The sequence below is a fragment of the Ambystoma mexicanum genome, chromosome 14, assembly GCF_040938575.1.
Source record: "Ambystoma mexicanum isolate Mex_15411 chromosome 14, UKY_AmexF1_1, whole genome shotgun sequence".
Classification (NCBI taxonomy): domain Eukaryota; kingdom Metazoa; phylum Chordata; class Amphibia; order Caudata; family Ambystomatidae; genus Ambystoma; species Ambystoma mexicanum.
Genome location: NC_090940.1, coordinates 154045698 through 154058444, shown reverse-complemented (window position 1 = coordinate 154058444; position 12747 = coordinate 154045698). Strand labels below are relative to the sequence as shown.

The 12747-nt window shown below is 43.5% G+C and overlaps 1 protein-coding gene and 1 long non-coding RNA gene across 2 annotated transcripts in view; one reads left to right on the top strand and one right to left on the bottom strand.

Moving 5' to 3' along the window:
* The window catches only part of LOC138527529 (uncharacterized), a 44809-nt gene extending 33846 nt beyond the window's left edge, over positions 1-10963 (top strand). The window contains exon 2 of the long non-coding RNA XR_011283943.1: positions 10827-10963. This is a non-coding gene — a long non-coding RNA (uncharacterized lncRNA). The remainder of the gene's footprint in view (positions 1-10826) is intronic.
* Positions 1-12747, bottom strand: part of HEATR4 (HEAT repeat containing 4) — a 597929-nt gene that overhangs the window by 499507 nt on the left and 85675 nt on the right. The gene's annotated exons all lie outside the window — the stretch shown is intronic.

Genomic DNA, 12747 nt, shown 5'->3' with positions numbered 1-12747 from the left:
CTCTAGGATGTTTCGGTAGTCGTGGACACCCTGGACCACCTGACTCTTCTTGAAAGATTGAGTAAGATAGTTGGGTTGTCGAAGCTGAAGTCGAGTGAATGGGAGCATTTTTCAAATAGAGGATTTACACCATCAAATTGTCATTTTTGGCTATGGCAGTGGTTCTTATCACTTCCCGTGCTGCAGGGCTCATTCTTCTCCCCACTATTATGTTTTAGTATTTTTTATTTAACATTTGAAACACATCACTAACATATTCAAATAGAATCAATCACACATTTGTGCAAAACAATAATTAAGATGTATTCATTAAAATAACATAGTAAATAGTTGCATTAATAACTCCATAAATGGGTTAAATATTGTATTTAATATCATAAAACACACCAACAAATTGTAAATATGTAATGATACATTTAAAAACCATATGTCTAAAACACAATGACATAACAAGGACTTACAAAGGCTGGAAGGTGCAAAACACAAAAGGCCTCATTGTGAGTTGGGTGGTAAAAGACCTAATATTTGCACATGTGACAATTACTGTTACTGCGTGTGTTAATCTGAGGGTCAGCGCCCGATTAGGTCTTTTCTGGCATTGATGTGGTAGTGGTAAATATTTCATGTGATTAAATCAGGAAAACAAATGCACTGTTAACAGAATCAGGAAACTGCATGTGTTTGGGAAGTGTGTAGCAGGAGGGGTGGGTGGCGACGTATGTGGTGCTACAATGCTGATATGTAAATAAAAGTTCGGCATTAAGACGTTTGAGTTAGGATCGTTATTCTCCAGAAGTCGTATTTTTTGGGAGGTGTCCCAGGTTACGGAAATGGTGAGAAGTTGGTAACCCATTCCTAGGGGCTGACCATCCATGTGATCAATGATAGACATCATTTGTTCATCTTACATTGCCTGGACAGGGACAGCACAATGCATATCTTTCAGGTGTCAATGAAGGCCCTGCAAAGCTACAGAAGCACCCACACAAGAATACACCCTGTACTAAAATTGGTGCTTATACTACATGTTTGTGCTACTGGCAAATTCAAGGATTTATTTGGCACGTTGCATGGTTTGTTTCAGCCCACATTTTCCCTTGTGTTTGTGCAAGTCATAGATGCCCTCCTAAAACATGCCATTCACCACAATAGATATCCTGCGGATTTGGGTTGTTTGCCCATAACGGAAATGTTTGCGGCTGAAAATACCATAGCAAACTTGACCGTTACGGTCAAACAACCCAAAGCAAATGCCTCCCCAAACATACCCCACAAATACCCTCACCCCCTTTACTTACCTTTTGCTTTTGGCAGCACACCTTACGTGCTTGGGAACCAGTGCCGAAGGATCCTTTCCTTTTTTTTTTTGTTATTTTTGTTTTTTTACTTTTGTTTTTACATAGAGGGTGTCCCGTATACGGGGGACACCCCTGCAACCCACACATCTGAAAATGACGAACATGGGGATCGGGGGACACGCCCCGCAACCCCCGCTCCTCGTGTTCGATATTTTCCCATTCATACAAATGGTACAGGCCTTTTTTTGGTCTTTTGTACCATTCCTACAAATGGATACAGTCTTTTTGGACGTTTCCCATCGTGCCAACCCGGATCCCCTCATGCTTGCGTTCCCACCATCAAAGGTACAGTGGACTACACACATTCCCCATTGTCTCTTGCATTACAGTGCTCAGCCATCCTTTCAGGTTTCTCTTCAGGTCTTTTCCCAGACCTTGGGTTCAGGATTCACAATAAGCATTTTCCGACACCCTGGTTGTTGGTTTTTCATCAGATCTTCTGACAAATCCTGGTTCGGTTTTCATAGTAGGCCTTTCACTAAACCTCAGCTTCAGGTTTCTCTCTGGTCTTCCACCAGGCTTACGTTCAGGATTCACTATAGGCCTTTTGCTAGAACATGTCTAATTCCCTTCCTCTGGACAAAAAGCAGTTCTTGTCTTGGTAAGATTTTTCCCAATGTGGTTTCAGCCAATCCTTGGCTGTTGGGGGGAATCTCTTCCTTCCTCTAGCCTTCCTCAGACTTACAACATAGCTCCTTGGGGTCCCAGACCCTGGTTGACAGCACTGGTTCCCTCTCGCTGTATACTGCACTGAAGAAGAACAGCATGGATGCACTCTCCAAGCTGTAGTGGTCCCTGATCCCGGTGTGCAGATCTGGTTCCCTCTCACTAGGTACTGAGACAAATAAGAATAGCGTGTATGCTTCCAAAGCTGTAGTGGGTCCCTGACCCTGGTGGGCAGACCTGGTTCCCTCTCACCGGGTACTGCGAGGAAGAAGAATAGCCTTATGCTTCCCAAGCTGTAGTGGGTCCCTGACCCTGGTGAGCATACCCGGTTCCCTCTCACCAGCTACTGAAACAAAGAAGAGTACCGTGGATGCACTCCTCAGGCTGTAGTTGGTCATACAGGCTTCGTTCACTAACCTGCCAAGCACTGTATAAACTGTCCATCAAGTTCCAGTTCTCTTTATTTGGGTGCAAGTCCTAGACTTGCAATTCCAACCTCAGGTTTCCTTTCTGTGGGCTTGGTTCACTCTCCTGCCAAGCCTTGGTACAACCCCATGTACTTCTTTGCTTTTCTCCCACTGCATTAGGGTCCAAGACCCTCTTTTCCCATCATTCTGATTTGTGCCCCCAACCTCCTAGAGGCTTCAAGGCCTTCTTGGATACCTGCTTACCTTGTGGTGTGCCTTGCGTAGTTGTCAGCTCCCTTGAGGTAGCTGCGCTCGTTTGCAGGGCTTTCCTTGTTGGTGGCTAAGCAGTCTTCCTTCTTTCTGGGACAGCGTGGGCCAAGACTCTCACGCTTTTCTTGGTCCCTGGGGCGCCCGAGACTTAGTCTGTCTGTGGGCCATGCAGTCCCCACGTCCTGGACCGGCCTCAGACTCTCCCTCTTCTTGGTGTCCCGATCAGCACCCGCCTGCACGTCGGGTTTCACCTGACTCTCGCAGTTCCTCCAGGGAGGGCTTGACGACCTGTCAAGTCCTTCTTTGGTTTTTATCTTATTTCTTCCAATCAATGTTAGCAAACCACTAGACTGGAAAAAGTGGTTCCAATGATTATTCAGTATTGCTCCGCAGTTCCTCGTTGTCTCAGTACTAAGTGAGTGCTGATGTGGTAACTTGCTAAGGCTCTTCCTCGTCTCAGTACTATCTATTTGGACTGCTTTAGAAAAGTACATAGTGTATGAGGGTAGGAGTGAAGAGGAATGAGGTGAAGTAAAAGTGGGTTAACTGTGGGAAAGGGGTCTAGGGTCACAGGTTTGGTTGGAATACTGTGTTCTCCTGATGTGGTCGTCACTGGTCTCAAAGGGAGATTCCCCTCCCATGAGATCCACCCCCTGAGTACCACCCGGGGGGGGGGGGTCTATCTGGTAGCAGCCTCACCACCCTGGCCTCATGTGAAGGGGCTCTGCCTTCGGAAGCAGTGACGACATCCTGGGATTCGTCAAACCACTTAAAACAATCTTCTGTAAATTAACAATCTCACCTTCATCACACCTTAAGTTTTGTTAACTATTTGCTTGACTTTATTCATATTTATTATATGGGTAGGTGTATTATTACTGAGTAATTATATATTTTTTTAAATTGCATAATACATTTCTGTTATTTTTTAATTTACTTGTCTGGCTTTTCTTCATTTTAAACCAATACAAAAGAGAGACCTATTATTGTTACATCTTTTCACCGCCACGCCAGGGCCTGGCAGATCCAAGCATACACGTGTCTATGGAGAAGGCACACGGGACGTCAGCCCATTCCAAGATGATGCCCATGTCCCGTACGTTGCCACGCCATGACGTCACAACATCAAGATAGCGCAGTACACTCTGGATCCTTTTACAAAAGGAAGAATAGACGATAAACACAGCGTCGCAATCGCGTCCCTACTTCGATTGCTACGGCGCTCGTTTCTGTCCTTTTTTCTGTTTTCTCTTGTGCAATTTCCTGGCTCCTGGTCACTCGCCTATTTCCTACCTCTGCTTTTCCCTCGTTGTCCAATCTGGGCTCGTGTTCTGCAAAATTCGTTTACTGGCAGAGTCCTTCCAATTATAAACCCATCTGGACTCCTTTTTCATCTCTGCTGCTGAAGTTCCCAGAGCATCCTTCTGCTACCAGACTGCTTCAACTTGGAGGTGTTTTCCCTTACTGTGGTTTTTCCTCCACAATTGAGACTTGCCCTCTCAGGGTAGCTCCTGGCTGTTATGTGATATTAACAGACGGCTGCTTGGCTACCTGAGGAGAAAGGCCTTACCTCTTTGACCCAAAACCACACAAGTCTTCTAAGGTAAGGCCTGCCACTGACAATTATGCACTTGTCTTGGCACAGTTAACGTATCACAAATACTCCAGCTGACCCTGTTGACATTAGTAGCGAAGCTGGCACTAGAACAGAACAGAACATATGATGTGCTGCCTATCTAGACAGACTTTAAGTGGGTTTGGCCAGTCACTACATTAGAAAGTAGTTATCTAAATCTTATGACTCAATATTTAGGTTTCCATATCCAGTCTTCAGTAACTAAACATTTAAAACATGGTGCTTTCCAGTATCCTGGATGATCTTTTCTTTATTCACACCAACCTCTTGGCCCTGTAGTGACCATCTTAAAAAAGGCTATTAAAACCTCATTACATTCAAATACCCTCCAATAAACATATTGGGTACTCCTATGTATAAAACATATATACCGGTTTCAGCCGTATCAGACAACTTGCAGCCTTCTTCAGGCCACAAAGCTGTATTTTACCAATTACATACAGACCACTATTTTCTGAACAACATTGACTCCTGGACCCTCAGTTCCCAAAAAGCCATGTGTACACCCTTAATCTGTAAAAACACAAACACATCAGGAGTCTCTGTTATTATATATGTTACGCACACCATTAATGGTGGAGTAGGGGGTTTTCATGCACGTGTGATTCAAATTTGTATCTTTATCTGGTCAAGCCCCATTCCTGTTTGGGAGTCTTCATACTGTTTAATGGCATACTGGAGTCCTGTAAACGAAAACAGTTTAATCAACACCTCTCTTTAAATGTTGCAAGCATCTAATTATATCACCAGATGCCAGGTCATGATCAAAGAGACATTTTACCAAAGAAGAGTGGTGACCTTCAAGAGCATCATTGCCGGTTCTAAACCAAACTTTCTTAGTTTAAGCTGCTTCACTGAATGCTGGCTGTATTCTTGGACATTACACGGAACAAGACTTACAGGTATGTAATGATGTGCTAAAGCCAGTATGGTCACATATTGTGCAGCTCCACGGCCATCTCAGAGTAGTTTTTAGAAATGAGTTATGTTGTTGGATGGAACATATACTACGATCATGGGTCACCCAGGAAGTGAGGAGAAATTAAGAGAACAAGGGGACTATTGTCAAGTGATTCATAACTGTGCCAGCAAAATGTTACTGCCCCTAATCTCTCTACATTCTAATCCCAGTATCTATGATATACTCTTTTTCCACGTAACAAAGTCACTTGTTTTGAAACAGCACTGTGATGCAGACTGAATGTATTGCATCCATTTGTATAACTTGTGTAACTGAAATCTAAAGTGTAAATTTGTATTCATCACAAATCCCTAAGTATTATTGATCTCTGTGAACTCCCCTATACGATCCACAGTGCAAGAGCACATCATCTCTGGGCGAAGTGGTTGTCAATGTGTGCTGTCGATATTGTTAGAGGGTCTGAGTCATGACCTGCCAGGGAGGAAAAGGGAGCCCACCCAGGAGTCGGCCGAGTGAGCTGGGGGTTCCCAGTTCCTGTACCCCCATGATGTGCCATGTAGATTTATAATGGAACCACCCTCTGTCACACAACCAGTTTTCTCTCTTTTGTTTTTGAAGACTACAACTTCCAGAGTGCATCTGAGCGCCGCCAAGAACACCTGGGGTAATGAAATGAAGAACAGACAGGGAATGGACTTGAAGTGCTCTTGTCAAACAAAGATGAGACGCCAGGCACCCGAGCTATCAACCACAGGCAGACCACAGACAAATGGTGGGACACTCGAAAACGAACTGTGAGTGAGAAGACTCTGCAGGGGAACAGGAGATGCACAGAACCCCCCTCCCCCCACCCCCCAAAACCGAATTTGAAACAAAACACACCAGCTCAGGGAAGAAATCCCCAGGAAAGCCTGGCTGCAGGGGAACAGGAGAGACTGCAAACAAAACCATGCTGGAAAAGGAGGAGTTTTTAATAGCTTTTCACCTGTGTAACCCAGCCCCGGGGGGAAAGACAGCCAGGATTGGTCTCTAGAGTCAGGTGAGCGCTTGAACCATTGCAATGGGGAGGTTAGAATCAGAAACGCACGGTATATACGGGGAGTGAATGAAAGGCAGCGTGTACGTTGAAGGGGTGTGGTCAGGAGGTGTGTAGGTGGATCAAGAGATCAGGCGGAGAACGGACAGTGGAGCCAAGTGCTCAAGAGTTGGTTGCAGAGTTGGAGCAGAATTAAGGTGAGGTCTTTGTGAGAGTGAGTGGTACCAATTGTGTGTCATGTACTGTGAAGGGGTGTAAAAAAGATGAGTGACAGAGAGAGAAAGAAAGATAGAGGGAGGAAAAAGTGTATAGGTAATTTGAGAGAGTGAAGTTGAGAGCGGGTGTATGGTAGGGGGAGGGTGAATAGAATGCAGGGTGGTAGCACAAGTAGAGGTGTGGATGAAGTGAAGCAAGGGGAGTGTAGTTAGAAGAGATAGGCAGAGAGAGTGTGGTAAGACTATGATATAGAGGCATAGATAAGACATTGTGTTGTGTTGTGTAGTGAGCCGAGAGAGACTGAGGTTAGTAGAGGAAGGTGAGCAGGGTACCATATCCCTAGAGAGTGAGCAGGGCACCATATTGCTGTAGGGTGAGCAGGGTACAATATGAGTAGGAAAGGGGTTCAGAAAAGAGGGTAGAAGGAGGGGTGAGAGCAGCACAATGTGGAGGGGTTGAGAATAGCAGGAGAGAGAAGTGATAAGATCAGGAAGAGGAAAGAACGTGAGTGAGTGAGATAATGGACATGGATGGGTGTCTGTTACCAGCACGCACATAATAATATATGACATCTGGGAAAAGTTAGGGAACCCCTTAGAAATTTCCAGAGGGAGGATGACAGATAAGGATTCAGCCTTTAGGCCCTCAAAGATAGCGACACTAGGTTTTAAATAGTAGGAGTTCCCAATCCCTAGTTGGAAATCACATTGGGGATTAGGGAAGTCTTGGCTATGGTGGAGGATCAGAGGGAGAGTTCCACTCCCATACTAACACTGCTGAAAATTCAATAAAAACTTGTGAACTTTCAGTGGGACCATTTGTGGCAATGCATAGGTAGATTGTTACACACATCCTACCACTAGGGAGTGTCATTCCACTTCCTCATTAGGGCCAGTCCAGGCGGTTCCTGAGCAGAAAATACAATGTTGAGCCTGAGTGGTTCTAAGAAGGTACTGTCCTCGCTAGTGGCTAGCTGTGCTACTCTCAATGCCTGACTTTGGTGACATTTCTGATTGAGAACTTAAATAAGCCCACACATCCTCTGCTTCATTGAAGGTCCAGAAGAAATCATCACAAGCAGCAACAAAATATTGATTCACCGGAACAATTAAACCCCCTTCTATACACTCTGCTAGCTAACATGGTAAGGTATTTCCTACTAGACAGGAGCCATCCCCTACATTTTAGCCAAGGCACTCCTCCAATGTTTAGATATGTTTTCAAATGTTCCCTCTATTTCTTCGAATGTTGTTTTGATCTACTACATTGGGCTATGGCAATATTTGTGAGGATCAATATGTAAGAGTGTCAATGACCTCTCTACTTCTCTTGGTATATGACTCCCAAATGTTATGCTCTCGACACAGAGGCCCTTATTATGTTTCTCTATTTTCGTTACAACTCCAGAAGCTAAGAAGAGATGTGCCTTTGCAAAAGCAAATTTTGTTTTCAACAGTTCAAGGGGAGACCACCTTTACACAGAGCTGTATCCACCGGTCAGAATGCAATATCAGTAATGAAGTACTAGCGGTGTGAAGCACTGCTTCTCACTTTTCTGCTCCAGAGCCAAGTTAAGTGTACATTCACGTGTGCATTTCCTGTTTTAGTCATTGTTAGAGATATGTATTGTGATATATTTCAAGAAACAGGCAACGGGAGGATAGGTCTGGGGCAACGCATTTGTCTTGCAGGCAAGACAGCACAGGTTTGAATCCCAGTTCTGCGTTTAGAGTCTCCGGGAATAAGTGGTAATAAAAAAATCAATTAATTACAAAAAATGCAAAAACTCTGTTTCCTGGCACACATGTGGAACTTAATAGTACTAGATAACCCAATATGCAAATATCTGAATACCAATATTCCAAATGGCAGTGAGCCCTATAAGAGAAGCAGAAATTGGTGACCCAAGATAAATCACGAGGAAGCTCAGTTGGGTTGAATCCTTCCCGGACTCTTCTGAGGCAAAACTGTACCAGTGTGAGTGCATATTAGCTTTCCAGAGACCAGAGGGTGGCCCAGTAAGGTGCTTTTTTCCTTGACTCAACAGGACCAGCCAGGTTACAAGCAAGTTCTTCACATCTTCGACCCTGAGATGCTTATCTGTGACCCCTTAAAGTGAGCAGGCATGGACATCCGAACCCTACGAACAATGACAAACAGAAACTTCTTCAACCTGTTGCTGTGTGAACTGCTACAACAGCCGCAAAGTCTACCACAGAACGCTAAAATGCTTTGAGAATATTTCTTCAGTTACGGCAAAGACCCTTGCTATGTCTAAACATGGCCAAGAGATCTGAGGGAAACCCAAGCACGAGATCCCTAAGTGGAAACCTTGATTTGAGACAAGAAGAAAAAGTTCATCTGTTGAATTGTAGCACTGAGCATCTCTGAAGAACCTGATGCTTTATGGAGTATGGCATTCATCAGAACCTGGCATAGTTGAAGTGTGAACTCAGATGAAAGGTATAATCGGAAACTGCAGAAGAGACTGGCAGATAGTTTGACAGAGTATTACGGATTATTCTCTTATTAGACCCACAAACGGAATTGTAGAGCAAAAGAACTATTATCACTGCAACATCCATCATTCGCACCACAGCATAGCCACCTAACATTACCAGCCTCACAGAATGGAATTGTGCTGAAGATTGGATAAAGGAGACTGATTGGAAGCAACAAGGAAGGTACTGATACCAAAGTATAGGTTGTGGTATCTGATTACAAGGTACCAAGAAGGCGCATGCATACAAACAGACTGAGATTAGAAGAGGGCTATGGTTGTTGGGCAGTAGTTAAGCAAAAGGTGTATATAACTGGTTTTACTGCCATGGATCGCCAATGTCATGACAAATAATACAAGGTCCTGTACAATTTAAAAATGCATTTCTTCCTAAATTGGCTTGCTTGCAACTCTTGCTTTCTTTTTGTGAAGGGCAATCAACAATGGAATTCACCGCTAATTTACTTTCCCATTATACCAGCACCAGTTATGGCCTGTTCCCTACTCACATTTTATTGTGGAACAATACTGCTAAGCATGTCCATGCCCCCATCCCATCAATACTGAAATGCAATATTTTGGGACAATATTTCAGACACATATTGTAGGATATCTCTATATTTCCCAGTGTGGCAAAATTTGATAAGCCCTTCAAATCTCTTCAACTCCTTAGTCAATTACAATCTTCTCATTTTGCTGTATGAGGCCTTTTGTTCCTTCTCTCATGTTCCTTATTCAGTGGCAAATGTGCACATGCATGGTAGTGTCTGTTTTTGCATCCATTGCATGTTTGTTGGCAGTATGATTCATCAGAAGTGATTGCCACTTTTAAACCAGTATTTGTTAAAAATGGATGACAATCGGAAGCTCTACAACAGAGATTTTTAGTTATTGACTGACTTCTCAGCAACCCTGTTTTCCCTGCAGCATTGCTTAAGCTGTTTGTTGTGTCATGTCTTTACCTGCACCCTGCCCTGTATGCATGGAATGCTAGGAGTTACTGACATGGACTGCTGTGTGTGAGAATATTATGTTGAATGGTTGTGTGAATGTCAGTTGAGAAGATGGGTTGACTGAGAAAGGATGCTGGTGTATGTCTATCCATGTAACTTACCTGGTGTGCCCTAAATGTATTCCTATGCCTTGCACCTCGAGCTGGAACTCAGTAAAGATGTTTCCTGTTCATACACCAGTGTCAGTGTAGTGCTTGGCAAGGACCCCAATTTAATATTGTTCAATTAATTTGATAAAACCATGCTTGTCAACAGAGGAAGTACATTATGTAACCTGGTCCGATTGAAGAGATTGAAGAGAAGGCAACCTATATGTTGATTGACTGAGTAACAGGTGGGTAAAATCTAACCAACAAAAGCAAATTCCTTTAGAGCACACTTATATACATAAACAGACAAATCCAAAAACATAATTTTACACCATGGTTTAATTAACTCAGGATTTGTGTATCCATAAAATAATGTGACTGTTCATATATGCTCTCTTTTTGCAGTGTTGCATTAATCTGCTAAATTGACAAACATTCATGAGATTCAAACAGTCAACTTAAATGTTGGCCTCTCCGGCCAATTGATTTTGTGGCTAAGCCTTCCTCAGGGTGAAACAATGGTTCTCAATTATGTGTTATATTTCAGAGGGAGACCTACAATGAAATATAGAGAATGTTGTCTTAAAATATCTCTAGGTATTGCACATAAACACAGTGGACTCTTTGAATATGTATACACAGTGCTAAGTGCACATACCAATTTGCATAGCTAAAAAGGAAACGTAATGCCTTTGTTTTCTTTCTTTTTTCAGCAGTCCGAGCTGGCAGCCCTGAGACACGGCTTTTAGGGCCAGAACACAGCACACTGAAATGAGACCTGACTAGTTTCATTATGTACGAATTTCATAGATTATTGAAAGTTACTCCATATTAAATTGTATCCAAAGAGTTTTACCAGTTATTGTCCCATTTAACTTGTCTTCCTGAAACAATCTCACCAATCTGATCTTCTAATGGGATTCACAATTAGGAATAATACACTGACTTATTTAATGCATGAAATACACAACAATTTATGAGTCAAAGTTGGACCAAAAATGTCAATTCTTACCTGTGTACAGGCAGGAGTTTCTCATGGACTGCAACTAACACTAAGGGGCTCATTCCAAGTTTTGCGGATCAGTAACAAAGTGGTGGTAATGGAATTACCGCCACTTTCACAATTTTGCCAAATCCAGAGTTTGGCCTTGAAGCAGAAGATTTACTTCCAGCATCATGCTGGAGGTACATCTTCCACTTTACCGCTAAAAAAGTGGCAGAATTACTACCGGTGGAATTACTGCAGGTGGTAATTCAAGCAAACTCCCCAAGGAGTCCTTGGGACTCCACAAAATGGGGAATTACACTGCCTACACCACTTGTAATCCTGTGGTAAACCCATGGGACCAAGTAGCAGTAACAGATATTCCATTTGGTTGTAGTTCAGTGGTAATTCCACCAAACTACCGCCAAACTCGGAATGAGCCACTAAGTGTCTCTGCGAACATTAAGATGGTGCCTCAGGTAATCCAAAGTGTGCAATTAAAAGGCTAGACAGTTCGTGTCTCTAGAATCATGGCTCTGCCCAGCCGCCATCTTGGTAAGAAAGGTGGAGGCTGAAATGTACTTAGTAATGAATAGTGAATCAATGCAGAATGAGTCTAATGGGCTCAACAACTATTGTCAAATAATATAGAATGAAAAATTAACTCATAACTAAGGGCCAATGCAACCGTAATGATCATATATCTGTAGTCAGGGGTTCGCTAATTAGTGCATAATGAAAACCACATGCTCAAAAATGGAGCACAAACTGGGCAAGAAGCAACGCTGTTTATTACAGCTGGGGGAGCACAGATCAAGCAGAACATTGGATTCGCGCCGATCGAGAGGCTGACATCTGAATGGACTATGAACAGTAGTTTTATAACAAGAAATACAATAGTCAGAAATCAGGAGAAACACTTGCAAGTTGGAAGATTCGTTTTTTTCTGTGCTTCCCAGGGATTTGTTTAGCTTGCAATCGCCTCCTCCTTGATAGTTACATTAATAAGTGAAAGCGTCATTAGAGAAATCAGTTCAATAGTTTCCCATCACCTCACCTCCCCATGTGGTACCACATTTTATTCACAACCCACCCCGGAACATCTTGTTATTAATGAAGCAACATTTGTGCTGACCGCCAGAACTTTCATACACTGCCATTGGTCAGCACCATTGAGAACGCGACACAAGACACCCCGCAGCTGGTGGGAAAGTGGACATTCACATGATACCTGTTAGATAATGGCCCTCATTCCAACCCAGGTGGTAAGTTCCCTACTTTACCACCATGGGGTAAACTCTGTTTACACCATGGTGGATGGCGGATTTACCGCCCCATTCCAAGGTGAGTGGGGCGGTAAATCCCCAATCCCCATTTAGCCTTCCCCATTCCCATTTTTGCCCCATAGGGCATAATGGGAGTGGGGAAGGCGCTAATTACGGCACCATAAATTACGGTGCTGTAATTAGCGCCAAGGATGCTTAGCGCCTTGGTACTTAACGCCTGCTAAAAGCAGGCGTTAAGGTGGAAATCAGGCGTTAAGGGTTAACGGTGCCGACGGCGCCGTTAAACCCTTAACGCCTGGGTTGGAATGAGGGCCAATGACCTTCACAGACTCTGTAGTAGATACTTTGAGGGCTGGCCACCTC